Genomic DNA, 16,166 nt, shown 5'->3' with positions numbered 1-16,166 from the left:
CCACTGGTCATAATGAGGTGGATACACCCATTCAGGCCTCAGACTTGGACTTTGCTTTTCCTCATTTAGCTCAATAAGCCCGAGTGATTTTGCAAGGTCTTTCTGAACACAAATTAAGCATGCAGCATATTGTACTACAAGGATCTTCCTAACAGTCCTACCGTCTTATGGGAGAGTCATTAGTTTGCAGGAAATTGTTTTTGGTGTCTGCCTGGATCAGTCAAAGTCCTTCCCATCTGTAAGATGAGTCTTGTGGCCTCCAGAAGATCTAGATAACATTCCTTTGGCTTCCTAAGCAGTAGGGCTGAATCTGCTTTCTGTTCTGTTTGATGAGTACCACTGAATAGGCCAACACTATCTCACCCCCAAATGCTTTCAGTTTCCAAAGCATTTGCTAGGGCTTTTTGTCATTTCATTCTCTAGCTAGAAAGTTTAAATCGTACTAAGTGGCCCCCTTGCTTTCCTGCTTCTCTCCTCTTCGGTAGACACTTGGAATCTACCTGAAGTTCATTTCAGGGGAGTTTGGATCAGCGTTAGTCACACCGCAGTCGGGTATACTGTGATAGTCTCAACAAATGTCTTAACTTCTTGATTCTGGTGCCCTGAAGTATGACATGGAGAAAATAATAATGCCTACCTGCTAGGTTATAATGAGTATTAAATGAGATAGTGTGGATAGAAGTTAATACTACCCAGCACAGAGTAAGATCTTAATAAATGTTCACTTATTAATGTTCCATTATTAAGTATTGTTTTAATATCTAAATGCATCATATATTATTTTATTACTATAGTATATGACATTATTATGATATGTTATGTAAGCATTAATATTCACTTAATTTTTAATTGTAGCTGTTATTACTATTAGACTCTTGTCAATATTTTAAGTGTGGTAGGCATTGAGAAAAAGGCAGACGGGTGCCCTCATCCGTGTGTCATTCTTTCGCAGGACACTTTGTAATTTAACAAATATCGATTGAGCACCTACCACGTGCTGGGTACCGTTCCAGGTGGGGAAGATACAGGAGCCGCCCACACAAAGCTCCTACCTTCATGGAGCTTACGGCTCACTGGGAGTGGAGGGCAATAATTAAATGAATATGTAATACAGTTTGGAGTGATAAATGCCACGAATTAAAGTTAAGCAGGGAAAATTGCTAGAGGGAAACAGAGAAGGGTTAGCAGGTGTGTGTGTGTGGGGGGGGTGTCTTAGTTTAGAGCGTGGTCACGTAAGCCCCTCTAAGGAGGTAATATTTCTGCTTCAATATGAAGGACATGAGGGATCCATTCAAACATCTGGGGAAAGAACATTCCAGATAGAGGAAAGCGCCTGGAGTGGAAATGAGCTGGGTGTGTTTAAGAACAGCGCAAAAGCCAGGGCGCTGGAGTTGGGCTCCTGGGGGGATTGGGAAACGGGTGGGTGAGACTCAGACAGGTAGGCGGTAGCACTTGCATTTTCTCCTGACTGCCACAGCAAGGCACTGGAGCGATTTGAGCAGAGAATGATGTGATCTGTTTCTCTGTTTTTACCCTTTGTTTAAACACTCAAGGGCAGCAGGCTATTAGTTAAAATACTGAGCTCTGGTCTTAACACAGCTTACATAATGCAGATAGTTGTCATGACTTTATTAATGTTTAGCTGCTTTATTAGTACTTAGTTATTTAATATGTTTCCTTCAAAGCCCCCTGGGGAAACACAAATTCTCTCACTGAATAGAAAAACAGCCCCATCCCCGCCTATTACCTGAGATTTTTGGATGCCAAAATCACTGTTTAACCTGTGCTGTGTAAACATTGCCGATTGGTTTATGGGACCGCCCTCATACCCCCACGGGTAGCCTCCTAAAATGGGCCGGGATGCTGGGGCTCGGGTCCTACCCTGTGCTCGCCAATACTGTGTCCGCCCGTCAGCCTCGCCACCCGCCTGCTTGTCTGTCAAGGGCTCTATCTCCCCAGACACTGATACAGGCAGGAGCGAGGGGGAAGTGGCACCAGATGCTGTCCAAATGATTTTCCAGCCGCCATGGCCATGGGCATGGAGATAGCAAAAAATCGTGTGGATGCTAGAGAGAAGAGATTCTCCTATGCACAACTTGGGGGGAACCCATGTGGCTGCTCTCTAAAAGTAAGGGCAAAGTCAGAACAAGTGAGGGCAGGAAGTGACCTCGGGAATCTAGCACAGTCACCTCTAAAGCGGACGAAACTGCTGCTCTGAGGACTGGGTGCCTCACACAGGGTGCCTCCAGGTTGGCCGGCTCGTAACAGCGATCAGCGTTTCAGGTCCATTCTCTGTCTCTCTTGTCTGATCTATTCCAGTCATTCCTTTGTAGTTTCCCCGGCCCGCCATCTCTCCCTGCTGGAATCTATATTCCACGTTGCTACCTGTTTACTTTCTAGAGTACAGAGCAGGACACGTTGCTACTATGATTAAAAACCGCTGGGAATACTTCAACGCCTTTACAAACAAAATCTGCAGACTTTTTGGCCTGGACTGTGATTTGGGCCCACCCTTCCTTTCTGGCCTCATCTTCTCCCATCCCCCCTACCCCACATCCCACACTCCAGCCAAACAGGGGGGACTCACAAATTCCAAGACACCCTTGTACTCTCCTGAGTTTGCACAGATGGGTTCCTCTGCCTGGCAAGTCCTCTCTTCTCACTTCAGCTGTCAGGCGGAGCCCCCACACGAACCCTTTTGTGGTTCCTTGCCAACCGCCCCCACTCTGCCCACGTCCTCCTTTCAGAACTAACTCCTCCCTCCCTTCGCTCTGCCCCCATTGTACTTGGAACACAGTCCTCTTATAAGGCCTTTCCACATTGTGCCATAATCCTGGTTGATCTCTGCTGTCCCAGCTTCAAGGCGAACCCCCCAGGGACAGGGTGGTATCTTGTTCATCTCTGTGTCCCCTGCAGGCTTCTACTTTGCAGGTACTTACATGCCTGCTGAGTGAATGAATGAATGAATGAATGCGAGGACAGAAGTAACATCAAAGGATGTATGTTATCTTGAGGTTCTGTGTGATGCTCAGGAAAGGAATGGAGAAAACTTTGAGGGCAGTCGTGGGGTTTGCATTTGTAGGAAGTGGAGCTAAGATGCAACTTTCCAGAACCAATTCCAGGCCTATTGCCAGTTCTGGCTCCCGGACATGTTTTGGTCTGAAAACTATAGCTTGTAGGCCTCCTGTCTTTGTACAACCAATGAGCTAAGAATAGTTTTTACATTTTTCTATGGTTGGAAAAAAAAAGTACAAAGAAGAATGTTTCATGAGATGGGAAAATCCTGTGAAATTCAAATTTCAGTGTCTATAAATAAAGTTTTATTGGAACGTGGGCACCCATTCCTTTACATGGTATCTTTTGAGCTCTAATGGCACAGACTTGGGTGGTTGTAAAAGAAGTGGTAAAGGCTTCAAAACCAAAAAAAACCCAAAAAACAAAACAAAACAAAAAAACCCACTATTATTTGGCTTTCCACAGGAAACGTTTATTGACTCATGCCCTAGAAAAGTGCAAGATATATCTATCCTCGGGTTCAGACTGGAGTAGAGGTCCTTGTATATCCACAGAGAAACAATCTAGAAATACCCATTCTAGGGCCATGTTTCACCATTTCTAGTTTGCTATCGGTTAAAAAAAATTCTACAAAAAACAAAGTTATTTCCAAAAATAATTGGAGGCAGCAACTTTTCAATCCTGTAAATCTCCGGAAACCTTCTCAAACAAAAGATGAGCCACGGAGAGTTTTCCAGCTGACCTTTCAACCTTGATTGTTGAAACCCCCCACAGGTGCCGGGCCCTATGCTATATATCACAAACGTGATTTCATTCCATATTTATCTAATAGGGCAACCCTGCGAGGTAGTTTGGAGCATCCTAATTTTACACGTAACATAACTTGAGACCCAGAGAGGTCATACAACTTGCACAAAGTTACAGGCAGATGAGTGCAGGTCCTGTACATGGAGACAGGCTCTCGGGCTCCCGAGTCTGCGACCTGAACCACTGTGCATACTTCTCCCCAGCATCCTCTAACCCCATTTGTCAGTCAAGTCACTAAGGTAGCTTCTCCACCAGAGCGGGACTGAACCCAACTGAGGAACGATCTGTACATTCGAGCCCCACTTGTGTGGACTGTCCCCCTTTATCATTGTGTTTCTCTAGATTCCATCTTTACCCCGGCTTGTACCCTGTCTCCTTCATGAGACCTTTCCTTTCCAGTGTTGATCTCTTCCTCACCCCACTCTCTCTTCCCTCACCTGTGCCCTAGGTTGCTACTTCCCTAACCTGACCTCCCTGAAAAAGCAATTATGAAGGCTTAGAGATTCAGTGGACCTGAGGTGGGGACTTGGAATCTATCCATTTAAAAAGATCCTCAGATGATTCTGTACATAGCTATATGGGTACCGCTTGTCATTTAGTGCTTAGGTACTGCCTTTACTGTTTCTCCTGCGAGGAGGCACTTCTTCTCCACAGTGAGATTTCAAGCGACTTGTAAAAGGGGATCCTGTCTTGTTTTTGCTGTCTCCCCTTCTGCATTTATGCAGGTAACTGAGTCTCATCGTACGTCTTCTCAAAGCCCTGAATCATTTCCATGCTCACAGCCTTTACTGACGTCAACGTGGAAAAAATAAGTCACTTTTCAGCAGGCAGAAGAAAGAACATCTCTCACTCCAGGCAATCGCCCTTTTTTTATCTGTTGAGCTGGTCAAGCTCTTGGAATGAATGAAAGTCTATTATTAGAGAGATGTTCCAGATACAGTTTCTAACACTTGCTTCTTCGTGGGCTGGGGAAAGGAGATCTCATTCACTTTCTCTCCACTAATAGTCGGTAAAAGAGACTCACGAAGGCCATCCCATCCTAACCCTTCCCCCCACTCCCCTTTAACAATTATTAATATTATTGTTATTATTATTTGAAGTTTCTCTTCCTACCCCCCCCCCCTTTTAACAATAGTGTCTAAGAGATCCCCAAACTACTTCTGACTTGGTGCCTCCCTGACTTATTTCTTCTTCTCACTCAGTAACGAGCCACCTGGGATGGGGTGGGGCTCTAAACAACAGAGAATAGGAACGATTCCTCTAGATTTTCTCTTTATTGCATGACACGGTGGATTCCCACACTGTGACAGCTTTACGAGGTCTCACTGCCCCCTTTTATTCAGCCAAGTTTATAAGTGTGTCATTGTTATTGCCCTTTTAAAAATATGCCATCCTCTCCCTCCCCCCCCACCCGCTTTTCCCACTGCCTTCTGCCCTCCATCACAGATTCTTTGAGGTGGCTTTTAATTTTCCCAAGGGGGAAGTGCTAAAATGGAGAGTGTCTTAGACCCCAATCAGTCCTTGATAAAGCATGAAAAAAAAATACATGTAATCCTGTGTCACTCACATGCTACTAAAAACCTACAGAGACCCCTGTATATTGCCCCTGGCGACTAGACTTTTGAAAAACTGTGTAATTGTGACGCTTTTGGTGTTTTATACATATAGACATAATAGTGTTATTATAACTTTGGAATCCTTAATTACTAACCGCCCCCCCCACAAAGAACTAAAAAACAAAACAGATTAAATTACATGTCAAGTCAACTTGCTCCACTGTAGTAAAATATGACGAGCAATGATGAGGCCCCGCTTGAGCATTTAGCATTTTCTTTACTCGAAGGATTTGGGGGGTTAACTCGGGGGCGAAATTATGAGAAAACCAAGTGGGCAAAGGTTTACATTTCTACTATTTATATGTATCCCGCTGGGCACAGGAACGATGTTCGGCGGAGCAAAAGGACTTTATTAGTTAAGATTGTGCAGACTGCCTGGCACGGCGTTCTCCTGTTTTCTCTACCCGCGAGGTATCCCCTTATCGCAGGCTTTGGTTCATCCGAACAAACAATTTGTTGTCCGAAACTGCCCCGCGAGTCTCTTCTGCTGGTAGAAACTGCAGCCCGTGGATCTTTACAAAGGTCAAGGTGATCTGCCACGACCCAATAGACAGAAATCCCCTGCCATGGTGGAGGATGGCCTGTTCTTCCTGAAGGCACCGCCAGACACAGTAACATTGCTCTGTAGTTCGTATTCAGTAAGAGGGGACAAACGCACCAGGCTTCCTTCTTGCTCGTGTCTGTTTGTTCTTTGTTCTTAAGTTTGAAGTCTTCCTGTCCTCTCCTTGCATCTGTATCTAAGATGTGACGCGATGTGCTGGCGCTTTGCTGTCCCCTCTCCCCTCTCCACTTTCTGCTCCTGTCCAGGTGTGGTAAACAGAGGGGCTTGTGGACCACGCGCCTGGATGAGGCCGGATGCTCTGTTTCCAGTCTACTCCTCCAGGCACACGGGCCATTAAGGTTCACCTTCCACATCCGGCATCCAGCGTGGCTCCAGGTGGAGGTGGGGGCTGGAGATGGAAGCCGAGGTGGGGGGGGGGGGGGGGGAAGAATCAGGGAGCATGGCGGGAAGGAAGGTGTTTTAAAGACCTGATACCCGGTATTGAGGAGGGCACCTTTTGGGATGAGCACTGGGTGTTGTATGGAAACCAATTTGACAATAAACTTCATACACTGAAAAAATAAATAAATAAAAATAAAGACCAGATACCCACTTTCCTGGAGGCACAGGGGAAACTATTTCTTCAGGGTTTGGAGATGCATTTCCCCCTCCCCCCCCCCACCCCGCACTGGCCCCTTAAAAGGGACCAGCTGACCCAGCCCTCCAAGGAAGCCGGCCTCCTGTCCCTTGCTGCCCTCACCAGCTGAGGCCAGCGAGTGGCCAGTGGGCCCTGTCCCAGGGCATCGGGCCTGTCTGGCCAGCCCAGGCGGCCGCCAGCTGGCGCTGATGAGCGAGGGGAAGGAATCTGAGTAATGCAGGGCCTTGGGGGGTGGAGGGGGGAAGACAGGATAAGAGGAATGTGGGGACACAGCTCACCCGGCACTGTTCAAGCCAAGCTTTTGAAGAGCTTGATTCATTTCAGAAAGCAAACAAACTTCTCCAGCTCTCAGCAATCTTTTATTTTGTCTGCAAGACGAATGCCTCTCCAGCGTGGGCGGGGCACCGGGTCGTGGTGGCGGAGACGAAGGCGTCCACCCTTGCCATGCGGCGTGTGGACAGCGCGTTCGTTTCTGCCCACTGGGGCTAAGAAATGCAGAGCAGCTCTCTTCCTGGTACGAAAAGCCGAAGGGGAGCCCTGCTAATCAATGAACGTGTCCAAGACCTTAAGGCTCACTCGCTCGCACCGCTAGGGTTTACAGATGTTGAGTGTAAGTTCCCTTAATTTGCTTGTGTCCTGGCACCCTGTGACTTCCAACTAGGGAGTGGAGAAGAGGGGGTGTTGCAAAGATTTCCTCGAATGCCGGTGCCTGCGGTTCTCTCGATTCATGCTCTAACCAGCCTTAGGAGCTGCTGGTCTTCCGAAGGGTGGAGAGCCGGGGGACGAAGCAAAGCTTCTTCTGCTCTTTCTGCAGAACCGTTTCCCCCACTTTAGATTTTGTGGTCTCAGAGCCCCTCTGCATCTTCAAAAGCCATCTCCCGTGCAGTTTTGGTCGCTGGGAGGACAAGTATCTTTGCTCCTTACTCGGACAGCGCTGGGCATTTTCTTCTCTTCCAAGCCCACTCTGGGACTCAGCTTCCCGCTCTCCCTTCTCTCGTTTTTACCCCCAGTCTTTCACATCCTGCTCTCTACACACACGTTCAGGTCTTCCTCATCCCAAAGACAGATCCACAGTTCCTTGTTCAAAACCCTGGAGGTCAGACGAGTTTGTGGAATTCTGAATATTTCAGGTTTTAGAACCAGACTTACCTATCCCCCATACTACGCAACTCCCGGTGAGACCTGGGCCAGCATCCAGTCTGCAAACTCGTTCATGTTCCACCAGGAAGACGTACATATATTCATGCCAACTGGGGTAAATGAAGAATATGCACTGCCTCGGGCCGATCCAGGTCGGGTATTGCCACCAAATGAGTTACGAAAGAACTGTAGACCTTTATACCTGATAACGGTGGATAGGCGAGTGTGGATACAATCCAGTTCCTCCAAATCTTCCCTTTGGCACCTCTCCCTCCCCCAACATCAAGCCGGGCGCTCTCTCTCTTCCACCTGCCACGACCAGAGGGCCAGAGTGAGCAGTCTGAGGCCTGGCCTCCCGCCGGACCTCCTCTCCTCGGCCTCTGCCATCCATCCCACGGACCACCCTTCAAGCCGGCGCCTCTCAGGCCGTCCACAGAGAACCACCCGTGCCTCCCATGTCCCAGTCCATCACGGGTCAGTTGGACTGTAAAATACTTAACGCGTCATCAGAAAAACGGAGTACAAGAGACATACGACGTATAAGCCTTGTCCGTTGTCTTTATAATTAAATCTAACGATATAAATGGCCCCCGTCTAAAAGCTGTCAGGGCTGTGAAGTACTCGCTGGCCGCCTCACTCTCGCTGTGGACCTGTGCAGTGTGCGGCCTGGCGGCTGGGGGTCTGCAGGTCACATTTGGAGGGCCCGTGCAGGGGGCCCTCCTGGGCCCTTGGCCTCCCCTAGCTCCTGACATTTCCCGTCCCCTCCCTCCCCCCACCTCTCTTGAAGCGGCCTCCTCTCCTGGCCTCCACGGCAGCCGGCTCTTCTTCCTCTTCTCCTTCCCTCACCAATACTTCAGGCCCCTTTCCAGGTAGGCTTTCCCCCCCCCAGGTTCTGTCCTCACCCTGCATTTTCCCATTTTCTATCTCTCGTTCCTACGTAGATGAAAATCACGTCTCCTGACCTGTGTTCTGAGTCCCAGAATCTCACCTCTTACCGCACCCAAATAGTCCAGAGGTACCTCACTCACTCCTCCAAGTCACAGATTGCGATGGTTACTTTTATATGTCAACTTGGGTGGGCCACAGAGCCTAGATACTTGGTCAGATAGTAGTGTAGACATGGCTGCGAAGCTATGTTGTAGACGAGAATGACATTTAAGTCAGTAGACCTTGAGTAAAACAGGTTACTCTCCATCCTGTGGGTGGGCCTCATCTAATCAGGTGAAGTCCCTAAGAGACAAAGTCCCCCTGGGAGGAGGGAATTCTGCTCCAGCCTGCCTTTGAACCTGAGCTACAGCATCAACTCTTTAACTCTTCACTGGGTCTATAGCCTGCCGGCTTGCCCTGTAGATTTTGGACCTGTCAGCCTCCACAATCATGTGCCTGTTCCCTAAAATCCATCTCTCTCTCTCTTTCTCTATCTGCACACACACACACACACCCTATTGGTTTATTGGTTCTGTTTCTGTGGAGAACTCTGGCTAATATTCATATGAACTTGCTATTGAAACAATGTCCGTTTCCAACTAATCTGCCTCTATTTATGATGCTGCTTTTGTCTAAGGTGCCTAGAATTGAAAGTTCAGACTGATCTTTTGATTTTTTTCCCCACTGTCTTCGCACATCCAATCAGCCCTGTCAGTTTTACATCCTCAATATTTATGGCATAAATACCCTCCTTTCCATTTGTCTGCTAATGAAGATTCCCCAACAACCACCCAGACCTGGTCTGTCATAGAAGATATCCTCCTTTCCACAATGACAGGCCCAAGAAATTGGCATGTGATTCACAGAGTCAATCTGAGATCTTTGAGATTTTGTAAATGAAGCTTGGGAGATAGGGGACCTCTCTTTCTTTGGATCATAGTCTGTAAACCTAGGTTTGGTAGTGAACTTCTTTTCCTCATTGTGCAGAGTGTCTATAGTAAGGGAGTGAGTCCACATGAAAAAAGAAGCAAAGATATTTGGAGTAGTGGAATAGAGAGAACCCTGATGCTGTTGTCTCTGCCTCTGGATCAAGCGATACCTGATGTCCATTCTTAGACAACCCAATTCATAAGGCAATAAACACATTTTCTCCCTAACCTAGTTGGAATTGAGCTTCTTTCATTTTCAATGACAGTGTCCCGATGAACCCTTTTGCCAGAAAGTATCCTCCTAAAGGGCGACGACTATACCTTATTCATGTGTATCCCCTAAATGTGGCACCACATTTAGGAACATCTTGGTCTCCGTGTTGCAATGATTCCCAGCTTGTCCTTCTTAAGGTACCAGCTACGTTGTGAAATTGCGTGTGAGAGGAGAAATGACAGAAAGGAACATTTTCTGCGGCTCCTATGATGGCAGAAATAGAACAGAGACTTATAGATGAGGAACTTCCCAGGGTGATGGTAGCTGGGGGCGTGGTGGCCCAAATGAGAAGCAGATCCACCTTTTGATTTTAAATTCATTGATTGAGATGCACACATTTCACTATGAAAGGAGAAGCAAGACATATTTTTACTGTGAGGTGTGGGGTATCAGTGTTTTGTCTACCTACAGATCCGTATAAATATTTATTTTATATTGCCTTTCCAATTAACTTGTACTTGCTAATCACTGCTGCGATTTCACTCATCCGTCCACCAGTGCTTACTAATTGCTCAACAGAATGCTAGGCATCATGGGAATTACACAGATGAATAATACCCAGACGCTGCCCTTCCTTCTTAAATACCTATTACGGTAGCGGCCAAGGGAACTTCATGAAGATAAACTTGTGTAGAAAAGAAAAATCACACCGTAAAGTTATGTAAGTTTCTATTTTAAAATCATCTGGTTCTAATTTACTAAATTTAATGCTTTAGAGTCAATGCCAAAGTGCTACATTTGATTTATGGAAATACTTTAGCACATTTTTCCATCGCGCTCTTGTACAATACATTTACCGCTCTTTTGTTATGGTTAGAAAGATTATGGATCTTAAAAAAAAAGCCCTCTTTATGAGCTTGCTGATATTTTATTATAAAATACCATAAGATGGAATAAGCAGTCTAGTAAATAATAATACTGACTTAGGAGCATTTCACATGGTTTAGCTTTATTTGTGTGTGTGCGTGTGTGCGTGTGTGTATATATGTATATATGTATATATGTATATATATATATATATATGTATATATATATATATATAAATTTAACAGAGAGGTCTGGAAAATGGGTGTTTAATAACTTTGACTTTATGCTAAACCACTTCTTTTCAGGGTAAACAAGTACTTGGCGGGGGGAGGGGGTGGGTAATATAAATGGCAGTCATACTCTTACTACACCACTAACAAAATAATAATGTTAATACCGAAGGATACAGAATGTCATAGACTCAGACTTCTATCACCCCAAAGAAGGGGCTTACCAGATATCCCAGCCAAATGGAATTTAAGAATATGGACATAAACACCATTGGTGTCATTGACCCAGGGTCCCACACCTGCCAGCAGGGCAGTGGCGTGAGGTTTCAGGAGATGCCAGCTTTCTCTGTTTCGTCTGCCCTCTCTGACATGTTCCCCCACTGAAGAGGCAAAGATAGATCTGCCCCAGGTTCCGGAAATGAACCACCTCTATGTGGCCTTCTGGGCTCTGGGCTCGACCAGCTCATCCGGCATGGCAGTTTGGTGACTCCCCTGTGACATTTTGCTGAAAAACCAAGACTTCGTGTGTCAGCCTTTTCCCTGAAGCCTCCCAGACATGCCAGCGAAGGCTGCCCTGGGTCTTCAAGGTGGTATTTAAAGCCCGGGTATATTCATTTTGTTCCCGCTTTACCCTGGCTTCTCTCGGCTTGCAAAAAATGAAGGTTTTTACACTTCACACCCACATAAAATAAGATGCCTGCCTAGGAATTCCCCCTGCACCCTGCAGCTTTGTATTTCTTTAAAACAAAGAAACCTCACTTCTCTCAGAGTTTAGTCACCTCTCGTAAATGAAGAATTGCAAAGGCCAGGCCAGTCAAAACGTTTCCTTTCCAACAGGCGATCTTTACGTCGTTATATGGTGGGCCACAGGGGTTCCAATGAGTCGGAATGAATGGCAGGTCACTGTCCAGCACGGCTCAAGGGCCTCGAGCTCTGTCCTGCATCCTCCCGCGTCCAGGCAGAGCTCGACTAGCAAGAAACGATCGAATGTGGCACTTCCCTGTCTGGCCAAGACCTGTTCTCCCCTGTCCTCTGCCCTGGAGTCAGCCTTCCCATCTCTCCTTGAAAACACTATAATAAGAAATGAAATGAAAAAGACAACAACGAAGCAAAGAGAACAACGTGACCTCTGACTCCTTCTGGAGGCTTCTCTGGAGTGTGTCTCACTTTACCTCTTCAAGCCTATCAGTTGCTCCCTGACACTAAGCTCAAGCCTCACCTTCTCCTTGAAATGTACTCCAGCCTCTACGGATGAGACCTTTTCCAGGATCCGTGCTACGTTCAAAGGTGGGTGTGACACATCCTGGCATCACTGGGTATCACTTGGGAATCCCTAGCTATGCCTTGCTTGGTGGCAGGTGCCTCACATCTGCATGACAGTTGACCTTGGAGGTAGGCAATCCCCTCTGTCACTTAGCCAATAGTCACAGGTTTTTACTGACACACAATTCACATACATACAATTCGCCATTTTAAAGTGTACCCTTCAGTGATCTGGGGTATATTCACGGAGTTGCAGCCCCATGGTCACTGATTCCAGAACATTTTTTATCACCTCGAAGAGAAACCCTCTCCCCACCAGCAGTCACTCCCCATTTCTCTCTCGTCCAAATCCTGGCGACCATGACCAGCCATCTAATTTCCGTCTGGCAAGAGCAAGTGATAACTGACTTCATGCATTTTTTTTTTTTTCCAGCACAATTCCGAAAGCTGGCACAAACACGAGATTGCTCATTAAAGTCTCTGTCTGCATTTAAAAGGATTGCTTCGGTTGCGTGAACACATACATATTTAATACTTGCAAGGGAATGTGGAGTGATAACAACCAAAAAATGGTAATTAAATACAGAAAGGGAAAGCAGAAGTTGGGAGGGGGTGTTGGTGAGTCGAAGAGAGTTGGGGAGTGAAAGCTTTGGAGAGAGGAGAGAAATAGGTCTTGCAGAGACAGGGAGGTTATTCTCTTTGTATTTACAACGTAGGGTCTGATCATGTGCCAGATAAGAACATTATCTAATCTCTGCAACGATCAGGCAGGAGTTCAGAATCCTAGGCTATCGATGAGGAAGGGTCCTGATGTTCAGAGAGGTGAATGCTTTGCCCAGCACCACCCAGCAAGGGGTTCATCAAAGCTTGCTGGCTTCAACTCTCACGCTCTTAATACTTTGTTATTTCCTTTGAACACTGTGGGTCTACGGATCTTCCAACTGGTCTTAAAAAAGTACCCTGATGAGAAAATTGCTATGCTATGGAAAACAGCCAGGAAACAGGGACAGGTATGCAAACATTTTCCCAGCCTGCACAGGAAAGGGCGTCAGCTGTTCTCTTAGGCTGCCCAGGTCCTCAGGCTCTGTGGCCTCTGCAGAAAAGCCATCAGAGCTTCTGGCCTTCTGTATCCCTGAGGCCGCTCTCAACCAGAAGCAGCTTCTTCTGGGCCCCAAGACCAGCTCTCTGGTTGGCACTAAGCCTCCTGAGTGCCAGAGTTCCTTGGATTTGCTCCAGCTCTGCCAACTTACTTGATGGGACACAGAGGTCCCAGCTTGCCCCTTGGGTGGCCCAGCTACCTGCACGTGGCTCTGCGATGGGTTGGTCTCTGAGGACTTGGTCAAGTGACATGGCGGTCTCTCCTGCCAGCTACCTGCTGTCACCTACACCTGGCCATTAAATAGTGATGCTCCTCAGGGCCCTGCCTTTCTCCCTTTGTTTTCTCTCCCCGGACAAATGCCACCCACTCACCATGCTTCCGTAGTCACCTAACCACACGCCAGTGACTCCCCAGTTCTTATCTCTGCGATGGGTAATTTTGTATGTGAACTTGGCCGGGCCACCTCGTCCAGATATTTGGTCAAACATTATTCTAGGTGTTTCTGTGAGAGTGTTTACGGTTGTGGGTGGGGTTCATGTAATCATTTGAAGGCCTGAGTTGAACAGAAGGCCTTCGTTCCCCAAGCAAGAGGGATTTCTAAGACTGCCTTTGACTGCACTGGCTTTTCCTGGTTCTCAGCAGCTTGTCTTTGAACTTGAACTACAACTCATTTTCCTAAGTGTCTCCCATCAGATTGTGGCCTAGCCACCCTCCACAAACACGTAAACCAAGTCCTTCAAATAAGTCTCTTTCCGTGCATACACACATCCTATTGGTTCTGTTTCTCTGGAGAGCTCTGAGGAGTACAATCCCCTCGCACGTATCTTTTAAACTATTCACATCCCTTTGCACTGTCTGTCCCCAGCCATACATCCCAGGCCACCGTCGTCACTCCCTGACAGCTTCCCTGAGCCTCTGTGCATCCATTTAGGCCTTCTATGCGTTCTCTTCACTGGGACCACCGAGACTTTTTGAAATGGCAAATCCCACTATGCTTTTATGCTTAAAAGGGTCACATCCCAATTTTCTCAAGGAAAAGTAACGACACAAAAACAAAACAGAACCTAAATCTCTAAGCTGGCCTGTAATAGTGCTTCTCAAAGTCTCTCAAGCACGCCTGTGTCCCACAGCTCTTGTTTTAACGTTTATTTATTTTTGAGACAGAGAGAGACAGAGCATGAATGGGGGAGGGTCAGAGAGAGAGGGAGACACAGAATCCGAAACAGGCTCCAGGCTCTGAGCTGTCAGCACAGAGCCTGACGCGGGGCTCGAACTCACGGACCGCGAGATCGTGACCTGAGCCGAAGTCGGACGCCCAACCGACTGAGCCACCCAGGCGCCCCCCACCACAGCTCTTGTTAAAACGCAGCTCTGATTCCACAGTCTGGGGGAGGCCCAGGAATCTGCATCCCCCACAAGCTCCCGGGGGATGATGGAGCTGTTGGTCCATAGACCACTCTTAGAGTGTCAAGGGCTCAGAAGACACAACATGGTCGGGCCCCTGCCTGCCTCTTTGGTTCCCTCCCTGTGCCTCTCCTTGAAGGCAGGGCTGCGGACATTGGCCGTTTTCAGTTCCTCCGGTGCCACACGCTGTCTCTCATTGCAAGGCTTGAAGCATTCTGTCTCCTGACTCTTGCTCAGAGTTCCGGATCCATCTGAAGTACCACTCTGCACATTGTGTTGGAGCTTCCTGGTTATACACCACCATTGCACACCACGCTTCTCACGTTCATCACACATATTTCTTGTTCAAAGTCAAGCTTTCTTGCAAGGTTATAGGCACATGAGGGCTGGAGCCATGGCTGTGTTATTATGGGGTGGGGCTTAGCATAAAGAGCTAGGCACCAAGATATATATATATATATATATATATATATATATATATATATATATATATATATATTTAATCACCCAGTAGGTCAGTTGGTCACTCAGTGAGTATTTATTGAGTCCTATAGCACTAGGTTTGACTGTGAGTGACAGAAAGCCCTAGAAGGATAGGCTTAAACAAAGTAGAAGTTATTTTCTTCTCATTTATTAAAAGTCTGGGGGCACCCAGGTAGCTCAGTTGGTTAAGTGTCTGACTCTTGATATCAGCTCAGGTCATGATCTCACGATTGTGAGAGTGAGCCTCGTGTTGGGCTCTGTGCTGAGTGTGGAGCCTGCTTGGGATTCTCTCTCCCTCCCTCTCTCTCTGCCCCTCCTCTGCTGGTTCTCTCTCAAAATAAATACATAAACTTAAGAAAAAAAAAAAAAAAAGATCTGAAAGAAAGCAGCCCAGGGCTGGTTGAGGGCTTAAAGACTGCAGGGACTCAGGCTCTTCCTATTTTGTGCTTTGCTGTCCTCAATAGAAGGTTCAAGCTTGCTCAGCTTCTAGCCATAGATCTGCACTCCAGTCAGCAGGAAGGGAGAAGGAGGTGAAGAAAATGTGCCTCTACTCTGGAAGATGCAAAGGGACCCTCAGCTCATATCCCATTAGCCAGACCCTGATCCCATGATAACAACTACCTGCAAGGGAAGCTGGGAAATGTAGTTTTCATATTGGGTGGTCATTCCATGACAAAGGAAGAGGAGAATGAGCATTAGAGAAAGACTGTTAGTGTCAGCCACAAGTACCTACTGCATAATTATGTATAGTAGGTGTTTAATATCTATTTGCTAAATGTGTATGCGTCAGGCTTTGTCTGCCTGTCAGGATAGCCCTCTGCTCATGACAGATAGTCATACTGGGTCAGTAGGTTGTATGTTGCATTTCTTTCCCCATGCCCAGAGGTTGTGTTCTTTCTGCTGGTGTGGGCTTCCTCTTAGCTCCTACCACTGGGTCTGCCTTCCTCGTGCACAATGTGGTGAGTGTAGGCAT

At 47.0% G+C, this 16,166-nt stretch overlaps 1 protein-coding gene across 3 annotated transcripts in view; it reads right to left on the bottom strand.

The window, feature by feature from the left end:
- Positions 1–16,166, bottom strand: part of NEDD9 (neural precursor cell expressed, developmentally down-regulated 9) — a 183,728-nt gene that overhangs the window by 49,549 nt on the left and 118,013 nt on the right. The window contains exon 1 of one of the 3 annotated variants that reach the window (XM_053904910.1): positions 2,588–2,676. The exons of the other annotated variants lie outside the window; for them this stretch is intronic. The gene's annotated coding sequence lies outside the window, so the exon portion shown is untranslated. Of the gene's footprint in view, positions 1–2,587; positions 2,677–16,166 lie in introns of those variants that run through there. 3 annotated transcript variants of the gene reach the window in all.

Source organism: Panthera pardus, unplaced genomic scaffold (genome assembly GCF_024362965.1).
Source record: "Panthera pardus isolate Hobbes unplaced genomic scaffold, ASM2436296v1 HiC_scaffold_17, whole genome shotgun sequence".
Taxonomy (NCBI): domain Eukaryota; kingdom Metazoa; phylum Chordata; class Mammalia; order Carnivora; family Felidae; genus Panthera; species Panthera pardus.
The sequence above is the reverse complement of the archived record's forward strand: the minus strand, read 5'-3'. Positions and strand labels throughout refer to the sequence as shown.